Source organism: Palaemon carinicauda, chromosome 20 (assembly GCF_036898095.1).
Source record: "Palaemon carinicauda isolate YSFRI2023 chromosome 20, ASM3689809v2, whole genome shotgun sequence".
Classification (NCBI taxonomy): Eukaryota; Metazoa; Arthropoda; class Malacostraca; order Decapoda; family Palaemonidae; genus Palaemon; species Palaemon carinicauda.
Genome location: NC_090744.1, coordinates 12,113,667 through 12,130,226, shown reverse-complemented (window position 1 = coordinate 12,130,226; position 16,560 = coordinate 12,113,667). Strand labels below are relative to the sequence as shown.

At 35.0% G+C, this 16,560-nt stretch overlaps 1 long non-coding RNA gene across 1 annotated transcript in view; it reads left to right on the top strand.

Moving 5' to 3' along the window:
• The window catches only part of LOC137659442 (uncharacterized), a 26,443-nt gene extending 20,136 nt beyond the window's left edge, over nt 1-6,307 (top strand). The window contains exons 3-4 of the long non-coding RNA XR_011047529.1: nt 5,027-5,073; nt 5,315-6,307. This is a non-coding gene — a long non-coding RNA (uncharacterized lncRNA). The remainder of the gene's footprint in view (nt 1-5,026; nt 5,074-5,314) is intronic.
• Nucleotides 6,308-16,560: the final 10,253 nt, after the last annotated feature.

The following is a 16,560-nucleotide window of genomic DNA, read 5'->3' as shown; positions in this document are numbered from 1 at the left end:
TATTTGCTACGAGATATTTACCTTCATTTTTCTTATGTTGGTTGCATAAGAAAGAAGTTAGGATGAATTTCTTGTGTAATTCTGATATATTTGAGAAAATATTTTTTGGGGAGACGATTTAATGATACCATTTATTTTTTTATTAAGTTATCATTGATATTTTTCTGTCATTCACTGGTGAACAGGCTTACTCGGTTCGTTAGTTAATAACTAAACAATCATTACAATTGGTGGTGGGGTGTTTTGGATCTTAGTCTGTTTTAAGACCAGTCCGGCAAAAGTGGTTTGCAACATAATTGTTCTTCGTTGTTTTTAATCTGGTATTAAGATTGCTTATTTAGTTTAATTTAAGGTTAATAAGTTAATTTTGTATTGTATGTATTAACTTTTGAATTAATAAATGATGGATAGTTTCGTGTGGAAATTAACGAAGGCAATATCATTTTGATGAAACAAAACTGGTTATTAGTGATCAACAAGATTGCAAAAAGCGTCAATACTGTCCTTAATACTTCGTGGACTAAGCAACTTGAATCGAAGGCGTGACTATAAACTTTTTATAAATGTGTACTACATTTCATCTTTTGACTAGTTTAGATATTTGTCAATTTTGTGACTGTGGGAAATGGTAGTGTAAAAATAGTTTGCTAATTGATATAAAGGTATTTTCTATGTAAGGAATTATATTACTTTAATTGATCTACAATAATCAGCAATGAAAGTATTTTGACTTTTCTAAGGGTAGTTATGAAGGACCAGTACTTCTGTTGTTTTATTTAAAAGTCTTTGTTGAGATGGTATAACCGTTATACCCTTTCTGGGTGGAGATATCTTGACGTGGTTAAAGGGATCGAGTACCGCCATGATGAACAAAGTTGGCCTAGTCAGGGACACCCATACTAGGTTGGTTTGCTGTGAGCTATTAGACCAAAGTCTCCCACCATCACCAATCCACAATGGGTCAGCGTGGTGATGAAAAGACTGGTCAAACCCCAGACATGAATTAACATGTCTGAGGCCTTTGTCCTGCAGTGGACTAGAAACGGCTGCATTTGTTGTTGTTGTTGTTGTTGTTGTTGTATAGGTTATAACTGTAATGCAACTATAAGTACAAATTTAACAATGCATAGATACTGAGGTACTTATGGAATTGAATGCTCCCATTTGGCAATGTGGTACAAAACTAATCAAAAGTGTCTCTTATAAACATCGCTTCCACAGCTGTAAAATGTAGGTAATTGTGACACATTAAAGTAGTGTTACTCTTTATTTGAAATGGCTGTTCAGAAACTAAATTCTAAATTACGTGTCTATATTGAAACATGTTTGATTCCAATTGCTGTAGGCTATTTTAGATATGTTGCTCATCTTGCAATTATAGTGGCTTTTACTAAAGCACAAATTGTCTTGTTTATAATTTTTTTTTTCTTTTTTTTTGGGTGGTGGTGGTTCAGAGTCTAGTTAGAAGCCCAGCCTATACTGGCTACTGTAAGTGGCCTACAGTATAGTTTGGCCAGTAGGTGAACTTTTAAATACTTCCGTTTTATTTTCATTGAGAAAATCCTTATTCTATTATTTTTCATATGTTGGTTGCTGAATCGTAGTAGGCTAAAGAGAATTTCTCTCTAAATTCAGATTGGTTTGTATCAATGACCCACACCAGATAAAGGTTAACTGGGAATCTACTGTATCTATCTAGGTGCCATGTCCTGGACGTGGGCTGTCAATTGCCTCCGCCTGGCCCTGTCTCTGGCACTGTATCATTTTGAATAGTCCAGCTGTTATATTCTCACTTATTTCCTCCAGTAGGCTGTCCAAAAACACTTTCCTTTGCCGGCCTCTAGCTCTTCTCCCCTCTATCTATCTTTCCCGTAAGGCACCAAAAGTTCGATCTTTTCTCTTCTTATTTCATATCCCATAAATTTCATCTGCCTCCTCCTTATCAAATTTAAAAGTGATCTCTCTCTCTCTCTCTCTCTCTCTCTCTCTCTCTCTCTCTCTCTCTCTCTCTCTCTCTCTCTCTCTCTCTCTCTCTCTCTTAGTCTATGGGATCTTGAACATCTTTCTGTAAAATTATAATTCAGCTGCATTGATTTCCTTTTTCAAGTTCTTGTTTAATGTCTTTGTCTCTGAACGCCACGCAGGGACGTTTCCAATAGGCCACCACGACCAATCTTAATCATTATTCTTTCCTATTACCTCAAACTGCAGTTTTATTTTCATTTATTTGCAGTTGTTTGTCAATCCAACCCCTAACACTAGTAAGGACTTGTTTTAAAAACTCAACTGTATTATCAGTGTCATTTATGAAGAAGTAAAATTGTGTATCATCAACAAAAATTTTGACCTCACTCCTATTCCCTGTAATAGTTTTGATAGATCTATACTAAAGATACAAAATAAATTAGTATTGGGGCTAATACACGTCCCTGTGGCACCTTTGCTTAATGGTTTGCGTGCTGAGTAAGAATTTCCAATTCGTACGCAATAGCTTCTTTTAACCCGAGAATCGTTACAGATAGTTTCATGTTATTGGAGCCAAGATGTACATTTACTGTAGGTTCTAGAGCCTTCAGATATGCGGACCCAAGATTATATAACAAGCTCCCACTAAATATCAGAAAGAATAAAGATATTAAGTGTTCCAAGAAGGAACTGAAGACTTTCTTGCTTTTTAAAGGTTTCGATGAAGGGTATTGGAAAATTATCGCGTAATACGCTCTCAAATACTAAAGGATATATACGACAAACTGATCTTGTAGGTCCTGTAATGAGTTATATATGTGAGTTAGGGATAAAGATAGGCGAAAAACTACGCCGATTCCTAGCTGGCCTCTGTGACCTAATTAACAAAAAATTACTAACAATGGAAAGTACTCAATGAGTCTAAGTCGCCTCTTACTTTATTTCCAGCTTTTTAAATCTCTTGTGTCCGGGTCAGTTAGGCTTAAAGGAAAGACTTGCAAAAGTATGCCGATTCCTAGCTGACCTATATGACGTAATGTGCTGATTCCTGGCTGAGCCTGTCTGGGCTCAGCGAGGTGTAAAGGCACATCATAGCGCTCATGCGCGATTCACGCTGATTCCTGGCTTACTTCTGTGACTCTGTCACGGGTTGGTTACAGTGTTAAAGGCGTGTTTTGGAATATCCGGTTTCTGGCAAAAGTCGGAAACCGGCTAGTGAACGGTTCCGTTACCTTATGGAGAGGGACTTAGAACCCCCTTCAAAGTAAGGTTTCAGGATGTCGGGGTAGTCTCAATGTTGGGGTGATCACAAGCCTCTTGATTGTTACTACTTTGATCCGCTCTGGTTTGGGGTTCCAGAGACGCTCAAGTGTTGGTGACATGTGCTCCCAAAATGTGCTCGCAACACATGGAGGTGGGTGCATGGTACCGATCTTGTACAGTGGACGTCCCCCCTGTCTCAAAGGTCATGACCTCATCGTGGTGAGACAGTGGCAACATGCTTCATACGTGGTGTGCTTCAATACACTACAAAATTTTATAAGCATGGCTAACTGTGACCATAACACCATTGGTTTAAAGTCTCCTGCTTGTACTGAAAGGGAAAAGCACCTTTAGAACTTAATGATAATATTTACTGCGGTTGAAATAGTTTCAACATATTACATTACTATCAATAGCTCTAAAAAAATGAAAAGGGGGATAATACAGGAATAGTGATACAGTAGATTAAGTGGTACTTTTTTTGTTGGTTATCTTTAGATGAAATACATTTTGCAATTTTAAGTCAAATCACTTTACATAACTTTGGACTTTATGGTATTTAGGTAGGTCTTATTGTGTCAGGTATTTGGGGGGTAAAAAACTTGATTGCATAGAAGTATATCTTAGGTACAAATTGGTGTATAGTGGTCAGGTTCATAGCACATTTCTGTAAGGTAATTCTGAAAGCCTGGTTAAGGTAAGTTGGGAAATATCAAAGTTTTTATATAATTATCGAATGTGTAGTAGTTTTTAGGCGCATATAAAAGATATGTTTGTTGTAAAGTGTTTGTGAATGTCTTCTACCCTGTATATTTTTATAAAATAGTTTATTATTTTTCAGGTTTTTGTAAGTTTGTACCTTTATGATAACTTAATTATGATCATTATTTTATTTTTTTAATTGGTAAATAATCTATAAACTTTATACTAGCTGCCATAATATTTCTATGCAAATCCTCTAACAGTTATATAAGTAAATAACTCGCTGATATTGACATATCTAACTCCCTTTCAGGTAACAGATTTGGCCTTACAAGGTGGTGTGGTTGGCAGCCATTTTGAGATTCTTTTACACATTTTTTTTGTAAGATATAATACAATATCCTATAAAAATTTCAGTAAACTGTTATTTACCTACCGCAAATAAATGTTGAAAAGAGGATTGATTTTTTGTAGCCAAAAAAACATTTACTTTTTTTTCTCATTTTAAGAAAACTTACCTTGTTTCCCCCCCCACCCCCCCCCCAACCCCCCCTTCCGCCCTTGATCTTACCAAAGGGTGTTCAATTATCGTATAAAAAGTGCTTAAAATATATTCAGTTTATTTCCATATTTAGGTTTTAGGTGAATATTTTTGTAGTAATTTTTTTTTATACTCATTATTTTTAATTTATTTGTAATAAATATTTATTTCGGACCTGGCTTTTATTTATTATTTTTGAGTATTAGAACATTCTTTGAATTTTGTTTTATTCTAGAAGGTATTGGATTGGCTTCATTATTAATTTTTAATTAATTTTTTGGGACTAGGTCAAGGTCGACCCATCGAAACCTATCCAAGGTTGTGAAATAACAATACCTATCCAGGGTTATTAAATTGTTATTTCTAATTATTATAAGTTTGTTTAATTGATTTGTATAATTAAATCTAATAGGAAATACTTCTGGTTATACTGTGAGGAAACCTTAATTTTAGGAAATACGTTATTCAAGTTTTAGTGATAAATTTCGTATCCATTTAAGCTCTTTTTGAAAAGGGTTATTATGGCACAACAATTTATTTTTGTTCTGATTTCAGAGAGAAACCAGATCACTGAAAAGACATAGTAGCTCTTTGAATAAGAGGTATGTCAAAAAAAGACAACAGTATATTGTTAATATCAATTTACTATTTTTTTCTTTTATAAGGAACCTAAAATATATTTGCATTTACAATATCAATTGTAGAGATAATCAATAGAAATTGCCTTTATTACTGATAGTTTTTTGTCTTCCTGGTGCAAGTTCAAGTTTAGGCTCGGTATTTATGATAATAACCTATTTATTGTTTATCATAACTTTGTTTTATGTTCTATTTCCACAAAAGATACGAGGAGGAGAATATCTACACGGATGCTAGGAATGGGCACCTTACGGCCAACTGTTGAGATTGGATTCACCTCTCCTGTTTGGGATCCCTGATAGACGGAAGGTTCACTGCTGACAAATATTTAGAAATACTGGAGGAGGTGATGAGTTGTGAGACCGGCAATGAGGTATGGAGCGGAGACGTGGGCAATAAAGAAGACAGAAGAGAAGAACTGCATGTGGTGGAGATGAAGATGTTGAGATGAATGTGTGGGGTGACAAGAAGATATAAGATACGGAATGAGGTAATTAGGGGTACCACAGGAGTTAGAGAACTATCAGATAAGATCCAAGAAAGTAGACTGAGGTGGTATGGTCATGTAATGAGAAGGGATGAACAGTATATTGGGAGGAGAGTGATGGAAATGGAGATACAGGGAACGAGAAGGAGAGGGAGACCGAAGCAAAGGTGGATGGACTGTATCAAGGATGACTGATCAAAAGGATTAATTGGGGATGAAGTGTGGGACAGAGGTACATGGAGAACGCTGGCCAGAAACATCGACCCTACATAGAAGTGGGAAAAGGTGCAGACAAAGAAGAAGACTGGAGGAGGTGATGGTTCCCACAGTGCATTCGTATGGCCACCCGTATCCAGAACGCATCATCTTTATGCAGGACAACGGTTCCATTCACACGGCCAATATTGCTAAGAGGTGGTTTGACCTGCGAGGACACATCGAACTACTGCCGTCGCTCAGGAAAGCCTGTGACCTCAACCCAATAGAAAATATGTGGGCTTGCATTGTGAATGTCTGAAATTCTGAAGAAGAAAGGACCTCAAATCAACTTATGTACCTGATGCTGAAACAATGGGAAGTGCTTCGAAGGAGGCCACAAATTGTATTCAACCATGTAGCATTTATGCCTCAAGGGCTACGCAGTGCAATGGATAATAATGAGCGTTGGACTAAATACTGACTTGTATGGCTGTTTTTATTTTGATTTATATTAGTTGAAATTTGTCCTTTGTCATAGTAATGGCATTTACAATAATATATATATATATATATATATATATATATATATATATATATATATATATATATATATATATATATATATATATATATATATATATATATATATATATATTTGCTCTTATTCATATATTTCTTTTGTATTTCTTAGCGCTTTCACTTACATAGTCTTGTTTATATATGTATCATATTTTATATATAATTATTATTGTATTAATAACTATTTTTGATTAGTTGAAATATTAAATTGATTTGATTATTTTTATTCTGTTTTAATTTGTTTATTCAGTTATTCTCTACTTTTATTTTTTTTATTCACTGTTATATCTCTCTATTTGCTTATGCAATTTTATTCTCATAAAATAGTTTATTGATCTGTTATTCTTTGTATTTATCTAAAATGACTGCATTGAAATAAAAAAATAAACAGTTGTTAACAGCATATCGTCATAAATGTATGTGAGCGAGTTAGATTTTTTTTCCTTGAGGTCAGGCGTGAGAAAGTGCACAATTGCCAGTCCTTGTCCCATTCCCCATTATTAAGAACTGTGATCTATAAATTATTAGAAATCGAAGAAAGCCATAAACTCCATCGATAAACCTTGATATCACCAAGGTCAACGTGATTTTCATCTTAAAGGCCAATGATTTCATTACAGCTGTGGTTTTTAAAAAAGAAAAATAAACAGCATAATTCGCAGTACTTTGTCTTTAGAATTGGTTTAGAAGATGAAAGAAGAGAAGCCCCACACTCATATTTCAAAAGGGTTTAAGGCCAACAACCACAGAGCTACAGAGGAGGAAATTCTGTAGTAAATAGCACATACATACATACATACATACATACATGTATATGTATATATATATATGTATATATGTATGTATGTATATATATATATATATATATATATATATATATATATATATATATATATATATATATATATATATAGATAGATAGATAGATATATAGATATATATATGTATATAGATATATGTATATATATATTATACATATATATTATACATATATATATATATATATATATATATATATATATATATATATATATATATATATATATATATATATATATCTCTACTTATGTACATATGTGGTTACCTGGGCTATTTTCTTTACAATGAGTAGCCACAAAAAATAAACAATAAGAAGAATAAAAAAAAATAAAAAAGTAGAATTACTTTAATTTGGAGACATAATTAAGATAACAGAAAATATGAATAAATTTGAAAAAACAAAAAAAAAAAAACGCTAGAAACTTTTCTCTAGGCAAAGATGCTTCATCAAAATACCTATAGTCTAAACTTTAAAATTCTTTCATATAAAATATAAATTTTTTGAGATTAGTACCAAAAATTCATTTGTGTATGAGAGAAACATGTATTAGATAAAAGCAATGTTTTATTTGGCTGTAAAATTAGAAATTTTGAAAGGGTTTTAGTCATCTTGTTTGGTAACACAAGTGGTAAAGCATTTTCCAAGGGTGATGGTGACGTGGCAAAAATAGAAATTGGTGTTATTGCTTATAAAACATTAATAAGCCATTATAAAGGCAATGTTAAGCCTTAGAATATAATATAATTAATCATTCAAGGATATTCCAATCTAGGGACAACTGTATCTAGGTGAAAACATTAAAAAATCGAGTTTTATTGTTAGCAGACGAATTTATTTTGGGAAACAAAACGAAATTGTTAAAATAAAATGTTACCAATTGTCTAATGGCATTTTGTAAACTTAATTCTCAACTTTTTAGATATTGTTCGTCTATTCTAATAAATGGTTTATCGATATATATTATTCATAATAGGCTTGTAATATAAAAAAAATTCGTGGAGACAGTGATAGTATGGACACCTGTTGACTGTAAACGTAACTAAAATAAAGCAAAAAAAAAAGTAATAAGAGTTGCAACTTAGTATATCAAAGAAGCTGTTTTGTGCAAGACATACACTATTTAATCATTGCAATGTAAGACGAATATATTAACAAATAGTATTACTTTTCTTTGGAGTAATAATGTATTCAATTGCTAAGAGGAAAACTATCTAAAAATTGAATTTAAAAAAACTACCAGTAACTTTTATATCTGAGAGTATTAATTGAAATACCTATTGTCTGAGCTCTGAATTTTTTCTATATAAAATATATTTTATTTGATAATATAAAACAGAATATATTTATTTCCTATAATTAAAGTTCGTTATATATTATTAATGATCAATTTGATTGTAGAATTAGAAAATCTTAAGGTTTTTTGTTAATCCTATTTGGTAAAATAGTTAGCAGGCGGATATCTGAAACAGAGTCAGCCACTTGTTTTACCAGAAGAAATTACCAAAATACCTTCAAGATTTCTAATTTTACAATCAAATAGGACTTTGATGATATCTAAAAGAGTTCATAATCTTATATAAATATATTTTGTATTAGTTCTGTCCATAGAATATATTTTATCCATAAGTATTTTAAAACTTGAACAATAGCTCTTTTGATGACTAATATGGGCAAGGTTGAAGTTGCTAGAAGTGGCTAGTAAATTTTTTATTTTAATTTTCTTCTCAGTATTTATCGTCACAATTGGATATAGTGTAACTCCAATTAAAATTAGTTATATTTTCTAATATATTCTTCTTATATTGCAATGACAGGATAGTGCATGTCTTGCACAAAATACCTTCTTTGGATATACAAAGTTGCAAGAAAGCATTGAATATAGTATTTATCAAAATAGTTACCTTTACTGTCAGTAGGTGTCCATACCATCGCCGTGTCCATGAATTTCTTGAGATTACGAGCCTATAATGAATAATGAATATCAATAAATCATTAAATGAAGCATAGGAACAGTAGTATCAGAATTAAAGCTGAAGTTTACATGATAGAATAGGACAATTTGTATGTTTTTATCTCATCACTTTAGCTTCGTTTCCCTAAATTAATTCGTCTGCTAACAACAAATATCGATTTTTTAAGGTTTTTATCTATATATAGCCATCTTTAGGATGGAATATTCCTTAATGATTAACTACAATCTATTCTAGGACTTAAAAATGCCTTTATAATGGTATATTAATGTTTTATAAGCCATAACACCAAAGTCTTTTTTGCCACGTCACCATCAGTATTCTGAAAATGCTATTTCACTTGTTTTACCAAACAAGATGACTAAAACCCCTTCGTGAGTTTTAAATTCACAGTCAAATAAAACATAAATGGGATATAACACATTCCATTTCTTTTATATAATTGTATTTTGTTGTACTTATTTACAAAAGATTATATTTTATATGAAAGAATTTTAAAGCTCAGACAATAGTTTTTTTTTTTTTTTTTTCTAATGAATGATCCTTATAATCAGTTTTAACTTATTTATCTTACCAATTTTTATTTTAACAATTGAATAAAATCCTGACTATAAGTTAAAGTAATTTTATTTTTTTAATATATTCGTTATATATTAGTGTCCAGAAAAGATTAAACATCGTTAAATCATTTAATAGAATACAAGAACTATATTCTTCTTATTATTACTATAAGAAAAACTAAGGGAGAATTAATGAAGAAAGACTGAAATATCTTCAGATTAGACTATGAAGAGTTTCGATACCATTGGCCCTAAAATCATTGGTTAGCAGTTCGTGCACGACTATCGAAAGCAGCGCTAAGATCGGTCGCTGACAGAGTTCAACACTTGGACAATCCGACTAAGTGGAATCTTCACTGCAAACCCCGTAGAGTTTAACCATGCCCGTTGCCTTTCTTGGTAGTTGGGCATGGTCCCTCTATTATTATTATTATTATTATTATTATTATTATTATTATTACTATCCAAGCTACAACCCTATTTGGAAAAGCAAGATGCTATAAACCCAGGGGCTCCAACAGGGAAAAATAGCCCAGTGAGGAAAGGAAATAAGGAAATAAATAAATGAAGAGAACAAATTAACAATAAATCATTCTAAAATAAGTAACAACGTCAAAACAGACATGTCATATATAAACTATTAACATCAAAAACAAATATGTCATAAACAAACTATAAAAAGACTCATGTCCGCCTGGTCAACAAAAAAGCATTTGCTCCAGCTTTGAACTTTTGAAGTTCTACTGATTCAACTACCCGATTAGGAAGATCATTCCACAACTTATTAACAGCTGGAATAAAACTTCTAGAGTACTGCGTAGTATTGAGCCTCGTGTTGGAGAAGGCCTGGCTATTAGAATTAACTGCCTGCCTAGTATTACGAACAGGATAGAATTTTCCAGGGAGATCTGAATGTAAAGGATGGTCAGAGTTATGAAAAATCTTATGCAACATGCATAATGAACTAATTGAACGACGGTGCCAGAGATTAATATCTAGATCAGGAATAGGAAATTTAATAGACCGTAAGTTTCTGTCCAACAAATTAAGATGGTATCGTTCGACATTGCAAGCGTCTTTACCAAGAAGACTGCGACTGCGACCACTACACCAGTTACAAGGAACGAAGGATTGAACTTTTCACCATGGTTGGTGTCACTACCGGACACATTGCAGACCTGACAACGCACTGCCACAACATCAGAAATAATTGCAATTATTGCAATATTGCATCCACCATGATCCTCAACTATTTTCAACCTGCCACAGCTGCTTTGGAGGAGACTACTCCCCCTCCCAAACGAAAGAAGAGCCCTGTTCAACCTTCTACAGCTCCCATTGAACCCTCATCATCGCCTTTAAGGACACCAAGGACTGATAACCTGGCCTCGCCCTTGTTTGTCCCTTCTTCACCTTCACAGACAGCATCTGTTGCAGCCTGCACTCTTTCTCCAGTGCCGCTGTCCTCCACTGCCATGGAGGTCGAGCCTCAGGGGGCCTATTCCATCGACTGCAACTGTGTTACCTGCCTTCAAGACCTTCTACAGGAGGCCACCACCATCCCTGCCAGTTCTTCAGCTTCCCAGCCTGAACCCAGGAGACCTCTCCCAAAGTTTAGGCTCTCCAACAGCTCCACGTCCTATGCAGCAGTTGCTGCCATGGCTGCAAAGCCTGGCATGAAACTTTCAGCTCGACCAAACCGAAAGGGTGATTTAATTATCATTCCCAAGGACTTTGATACCGCCAGAAATCTACAAGAAGAACCAGACCTAACCCTGCTAGACCCTGCCTTAATTAGAAGAAAGGCAATCATATCCAGATACCCAACTTCACTGCCAATATCCATCGTTACTTCCTGCAGCAATGTAGAAAAGGCCGACCGCTGCAAAAACCGTGACAACGTCCCAGTCAGGAGGCTTTTAGACACCTTCATATGTCCAGTGCCTTCATCACTGGATCTGAGAGTCTAGGGGACGTACCCAATTCAAGAATACACCCCAGAGCCTCTTTGTTGCTATCACTGCCAACGCTACGTCCATCACAAGGAGGACTGCTAAGACCCTGCTTTCTGTGGTGTCTGCAGCCAACGTCACATCACTGAGATCTGCATACAGGCCCACAAGAATGGACAAGAAACTCACCCTAAGTGCCGCAACTGCTCCAGACCTCATCACGCCTGGAACAAGCGCTGCCCTGAAAGGCTAAGGAGAATTGCTGCAATGAAGAGCACTAATCCTCCCTAAAACAACATGCCAGCTTCGATGCCAAAACCCAAGAACCAGCGAACTCCTCGCCAAAGAAGTCAACGCCAGCCTACTACTGTTCCTGCTCCTGCTACTGCAAAGCAAAACCAGACATCCATCATTCCTGTGCCTGCACCTGCAACCCAACAGCAAGCTGTTTCAACTCCTCATCCTGCAATTCCCCCTCCTCAACCTACATCCTTGGCTCAACATATCGAGTCCCTCACCTTGACCGACCTCATTCCCATTGCCATCCAGATCCTTACCAGAGTCCTGTCCTTAACCTCGACCTCGACTCCCACTCTCCCGCAATTCCTGCAACCATTCATCAACCCAGCTCCAGAGCAGGGATAAGCATTTTGCTTATTCCTTCTCCTATTCTATCTGACTGCAGATAAAAACTTCTCTCCTCTCCCAGTCTCTCCTACTTGCTGGGACTTGCTACTATCAAAAATTTTTCTCTAACTAAAAACCTTTCATTTCGTGGACCTAAAAAGTAGTCTCCTTTTCGGGTTGCTTTCCGTCCCTTTCCATGTCATGTCAAATCCCTCCTTTAAATCCCTCATCCTATATTCCTCCAATACCACACTCTATTTGAAAGTCCAACCTTTCTCCTAATAACATCCATTTTTACTCCTCGGAGTTCTCTTTACAGATCCATCCTCTTACGGGCTGTCAAATGACAAGAGCCCGTGTCATGCTATAGGCATGGCAATCTGTAACCAACCAACCAACCAACAAGATCGGGTAACATCAAGATACCAGATTTGTTTACATCCATCGTTTCCAGCCGATCATTTACAACAGCAAATGAAATATGATTGGCTATATGCTGAACGGTTGTGTGGTAATGCTTCGAATCTTTAAAAGTGACTAACTAGTTGTTCAAGAATGACATATTCCAGCAATTTTGAAAGGGGCGTTTACTATTGGTACTGTAATTGTTCAGTGGCTATTTTTCTCTCGGTAGAAGAGAGACTAGCTATGGTAAGCAGCTCTTAAGTGAAGGATACGCCAAAATCTAACCATTGTTTTTTGCTCTCGGGTAGTGCCATAGCCTCTGAACCATGGTTTTCCACTGTCTTAGACTCAAATCCCAGTCCAGCAGATTACTAGGCATTGACATTTCCAATATGCTACCAAAACCCTTTGTGATAGTACTAGGGAATTAGCCTATTGAAAACGCCTCTGCCAGGCGATCTGCTGGACAGGTTTTCAATACCTGCTCAAGCACGATAGTTTCTTGTAGTGTCTGCAACCTCACCATCCTTGAGAGTTAAGGATGGGGGCTTTTGGGGAACCTACAGGTCTACCATTCCCTATCCCTCCCTGGTCCTAGCTTGGGTGAAGAGGGCATTTGGTGCTGATCATATGTTTATATGGTAATTCTCCGGAGCTTTGTCCTGCTAGGTTATTGTTAATGTCCCTTGCTTCTGCCCTTGATGAGTGGCCTTTAAACCTTAAAATCCGGACAAAAAATCTTTTAAAGCAGACTCAGATGAAAGTGTCAGGAATGATTGACTTTAATTTACTTTAAGGGCTGCTTATCTGGTCCCGTACAGCAGGGGAACCCCACCTTGGGGAACCCTACTCTCTACAGGACCTCCACGGTCGTTTTATGATGTTCATTCGGGAACATTTCACATTTCACAATGTACATTATTCGCTTACTAATTGGTCATCTTTGTCAAAACAGGAGAGTATCATTGATTGTGGGTTGGTAACTCCATATCCGTTTGGTGGTGGTCGGGGGAAAAGTAAAATACAAATGATTTAAGGAAAATGAGGGATCTTTGCCCACACTGGAATGAGTGTTGTTGGCTTTACAACTAATTATTATTATTATTATTATTATTATTATTATTATTATTATTATTATTTATTATTATTATTATTATTATTATTATTATTATTATTATTATTATTATTATTATTATTATTATTAATTGCTAAACTACATCCCTAGTTGGAAAAGCAGAATACTATAAGCTCTAGGGCTCCAACAGGGATTATATCCCAGTGACGAAACGAAATAAGGAAACTTCAAGAAAAGTAATCGACAATTATTATAAAATATTTCAAGAACAGTAACAACATCAGAATAAATATTTCATATACAAACTATAAAAAACTTGAGAAAAACAAGGGAAGAGAAATAAAATAGAATAGTGTGCCCAAGTTTACCCTCAAGCAAGAGAACCCTACCCCAAGACAGTGAAAGGCCATGGTAAAGAGGCTATCGCACTATTTAAGATCAGAGAACAATTGTTTCATTTTAGTGTTTTCCCAGAAGAGCTGCACTGTAATTGTTCAGTGGCTTCTTCTCACTCGGTATGGGTAGCATAGATTTTTTAGTTATGGTAAGCAACTCTTCTAGAAAAAGGACACTTCACTAGAAAGGCAACAAATGTTTGATATCATAAAATGTTTTTTTTTTTAGTTATGGCAAGAGCAACGGCCCAGGAAGTCACCCCCAACAGCATACTACCAGGGCCAGATCAACTCCGGGCCTACGTATTGGATATTAACATAAAGTGGTGAGTTTATTACTTTCAGGCAGTAGTGGTGGTCCCCGAGGAAGATACAAAAGGCTTTCAAATAAAGATAAATCAATATGTAACTAAAACCAATTTCTGAGGCTGGTTTTTCCTTAAAGTATTTTGTATCTCCTGGATGGTGACTTCTGCATGTGGAAACCTGGCGGTGGTACATATTAAAGGATTTCGGCTCCTTTAATGTAACTGTAGCATGTGGCACCACAACTGATGAAGGTTTTACTTTCTTTTATTAATATTTTTCATCACTTGATGTCCTTAGATATTTGATTAAGCAATGCTAGGTTTTTGTAACTGTTCAATGCTTTGGTAAAGTGTAATAGATTACATACATTATGATCATAAAGATTACTTTAGTGATGAGGGAATTAATTTCCAAGAAAATCTTAATAATAGTTCCAAACAATCATAGGCTGTTTATTTCAGTGTATTAGGCGAGTATTAAAGTTAAATCATTTTAATTGGCAAGGTAAAAAAGAAGGAAAATCTTCAAAGAAATAGAAACAAGCCTTTTCTTTGGGCAAATATGAATAAATTAAAAAAAATCATGATATAAAGTTAGGAATTTACGAAAAGCTTAAAACTTAAATTAAGACAATAATCAACATCTTCCGTTCAATAGTTGCTACAAGAAGAATATAGTAAAAGAGATGAGGAAGATTGAGATCATCCTTCTCTCTCTCTTCTCTCTCTCTCTCTCTCTCTCTCTCTCTCTCTCTCTCTCTCTCTCTCTCTCTCTCTCTCTCTCTCTCTCTCTCTCTCAAAAGTATGAGTTGTGTTTTTGATATGAATCAAGTTGGAAATAGTGGGGAAACTAATTACAATTCGGTGAGTCAATATAACACAAGAGGTTCAGGTTCAGGTTCCGGGGTGAGGCATAGCCTTTACAACGGCGCCTCTAACGTTTATCTTCTTGTACTGTTTTGTCTTTTCTTCCACATCAAGTTTAATACTTCTTTTTTCTTTTCTATATTTGTTTCACTAAATAAAAATAACCCTACTATTTTCTTTAGGTCTTCGTCGTATGGTTGTTGTAGCTCGATTACTTTATTCCTTTCTTTTCTATATTCCTGGCAAAATAACAAAAAAATGTATCAAATCTTCCTCCTCATTTTCACAAAAATGTATAGTCATGCATTAAAAGTATTATCGTAGAGATTACTGCTGTATATTTTTATATATATTATCGGGATGCTGTTATTGCCTAATGCGTATTCACGTTATAGATGCAATTTTAAGGAGAAAATGATTTCAGATACATGAAAAAATTGCTCTTAAATAGATTAAAATTGTGACAGTCTTCGGGGCCTTACAGTTCCCCCTTTTTAACTTGCTGGATCTGCGCTCGTAGGAGATGAATGGAGAAGTATTGATTTAAAAGCTCAAGATAAAGATGACTGGTGAAATATAACCGAGCCCTTAACATCAATAGATGTAAGAGCAGATGAAGATGGTAACGATATATAATCTGATGTATATTTTCTCATTTTTTCACTTTTGAAATTTGTCAACTACTTTTAGGCTCGTAGTCTGTCCATGGGCCTTCACTAAAGATTGTCATATTAGTTTGCCTCTAAATATATGAATAATATATATTTATAAATTACAAAGAAGTAAATATAAATGGTAAAAAGCATAAATATCAGTTACTTTGATCCCAAGGAGAATCTTTTAGGACTCATAGTATATATTAAAAAACTTGAAATCTGGTTTAATTCATTGTGAAATACAGAATATATGCGCAATAATATGTAATTTAATTCAAAAAAAATATCAGATAGGATTAAATAAAACACATTTAAAAGCCAAATCGAATATAAATTTTATAAAATTATTTTACGCTCGTAGTACGTTGTTTTTGTTTTGATTTATTTTGAATTTGTGTCAGTAGTTTTTCACGTCAGTCACGTGACATGGATCCTCCCTCGCTGCAGTCTCGTGTTGACTTTCAGCCGCTGCCGCAGTCTCGTGTTGACGTTCAGCCGCTGCCGCAGTCTCGTGTTGACGTTCAGCCGCTGCCGCAGTCTCGTGTTGACGT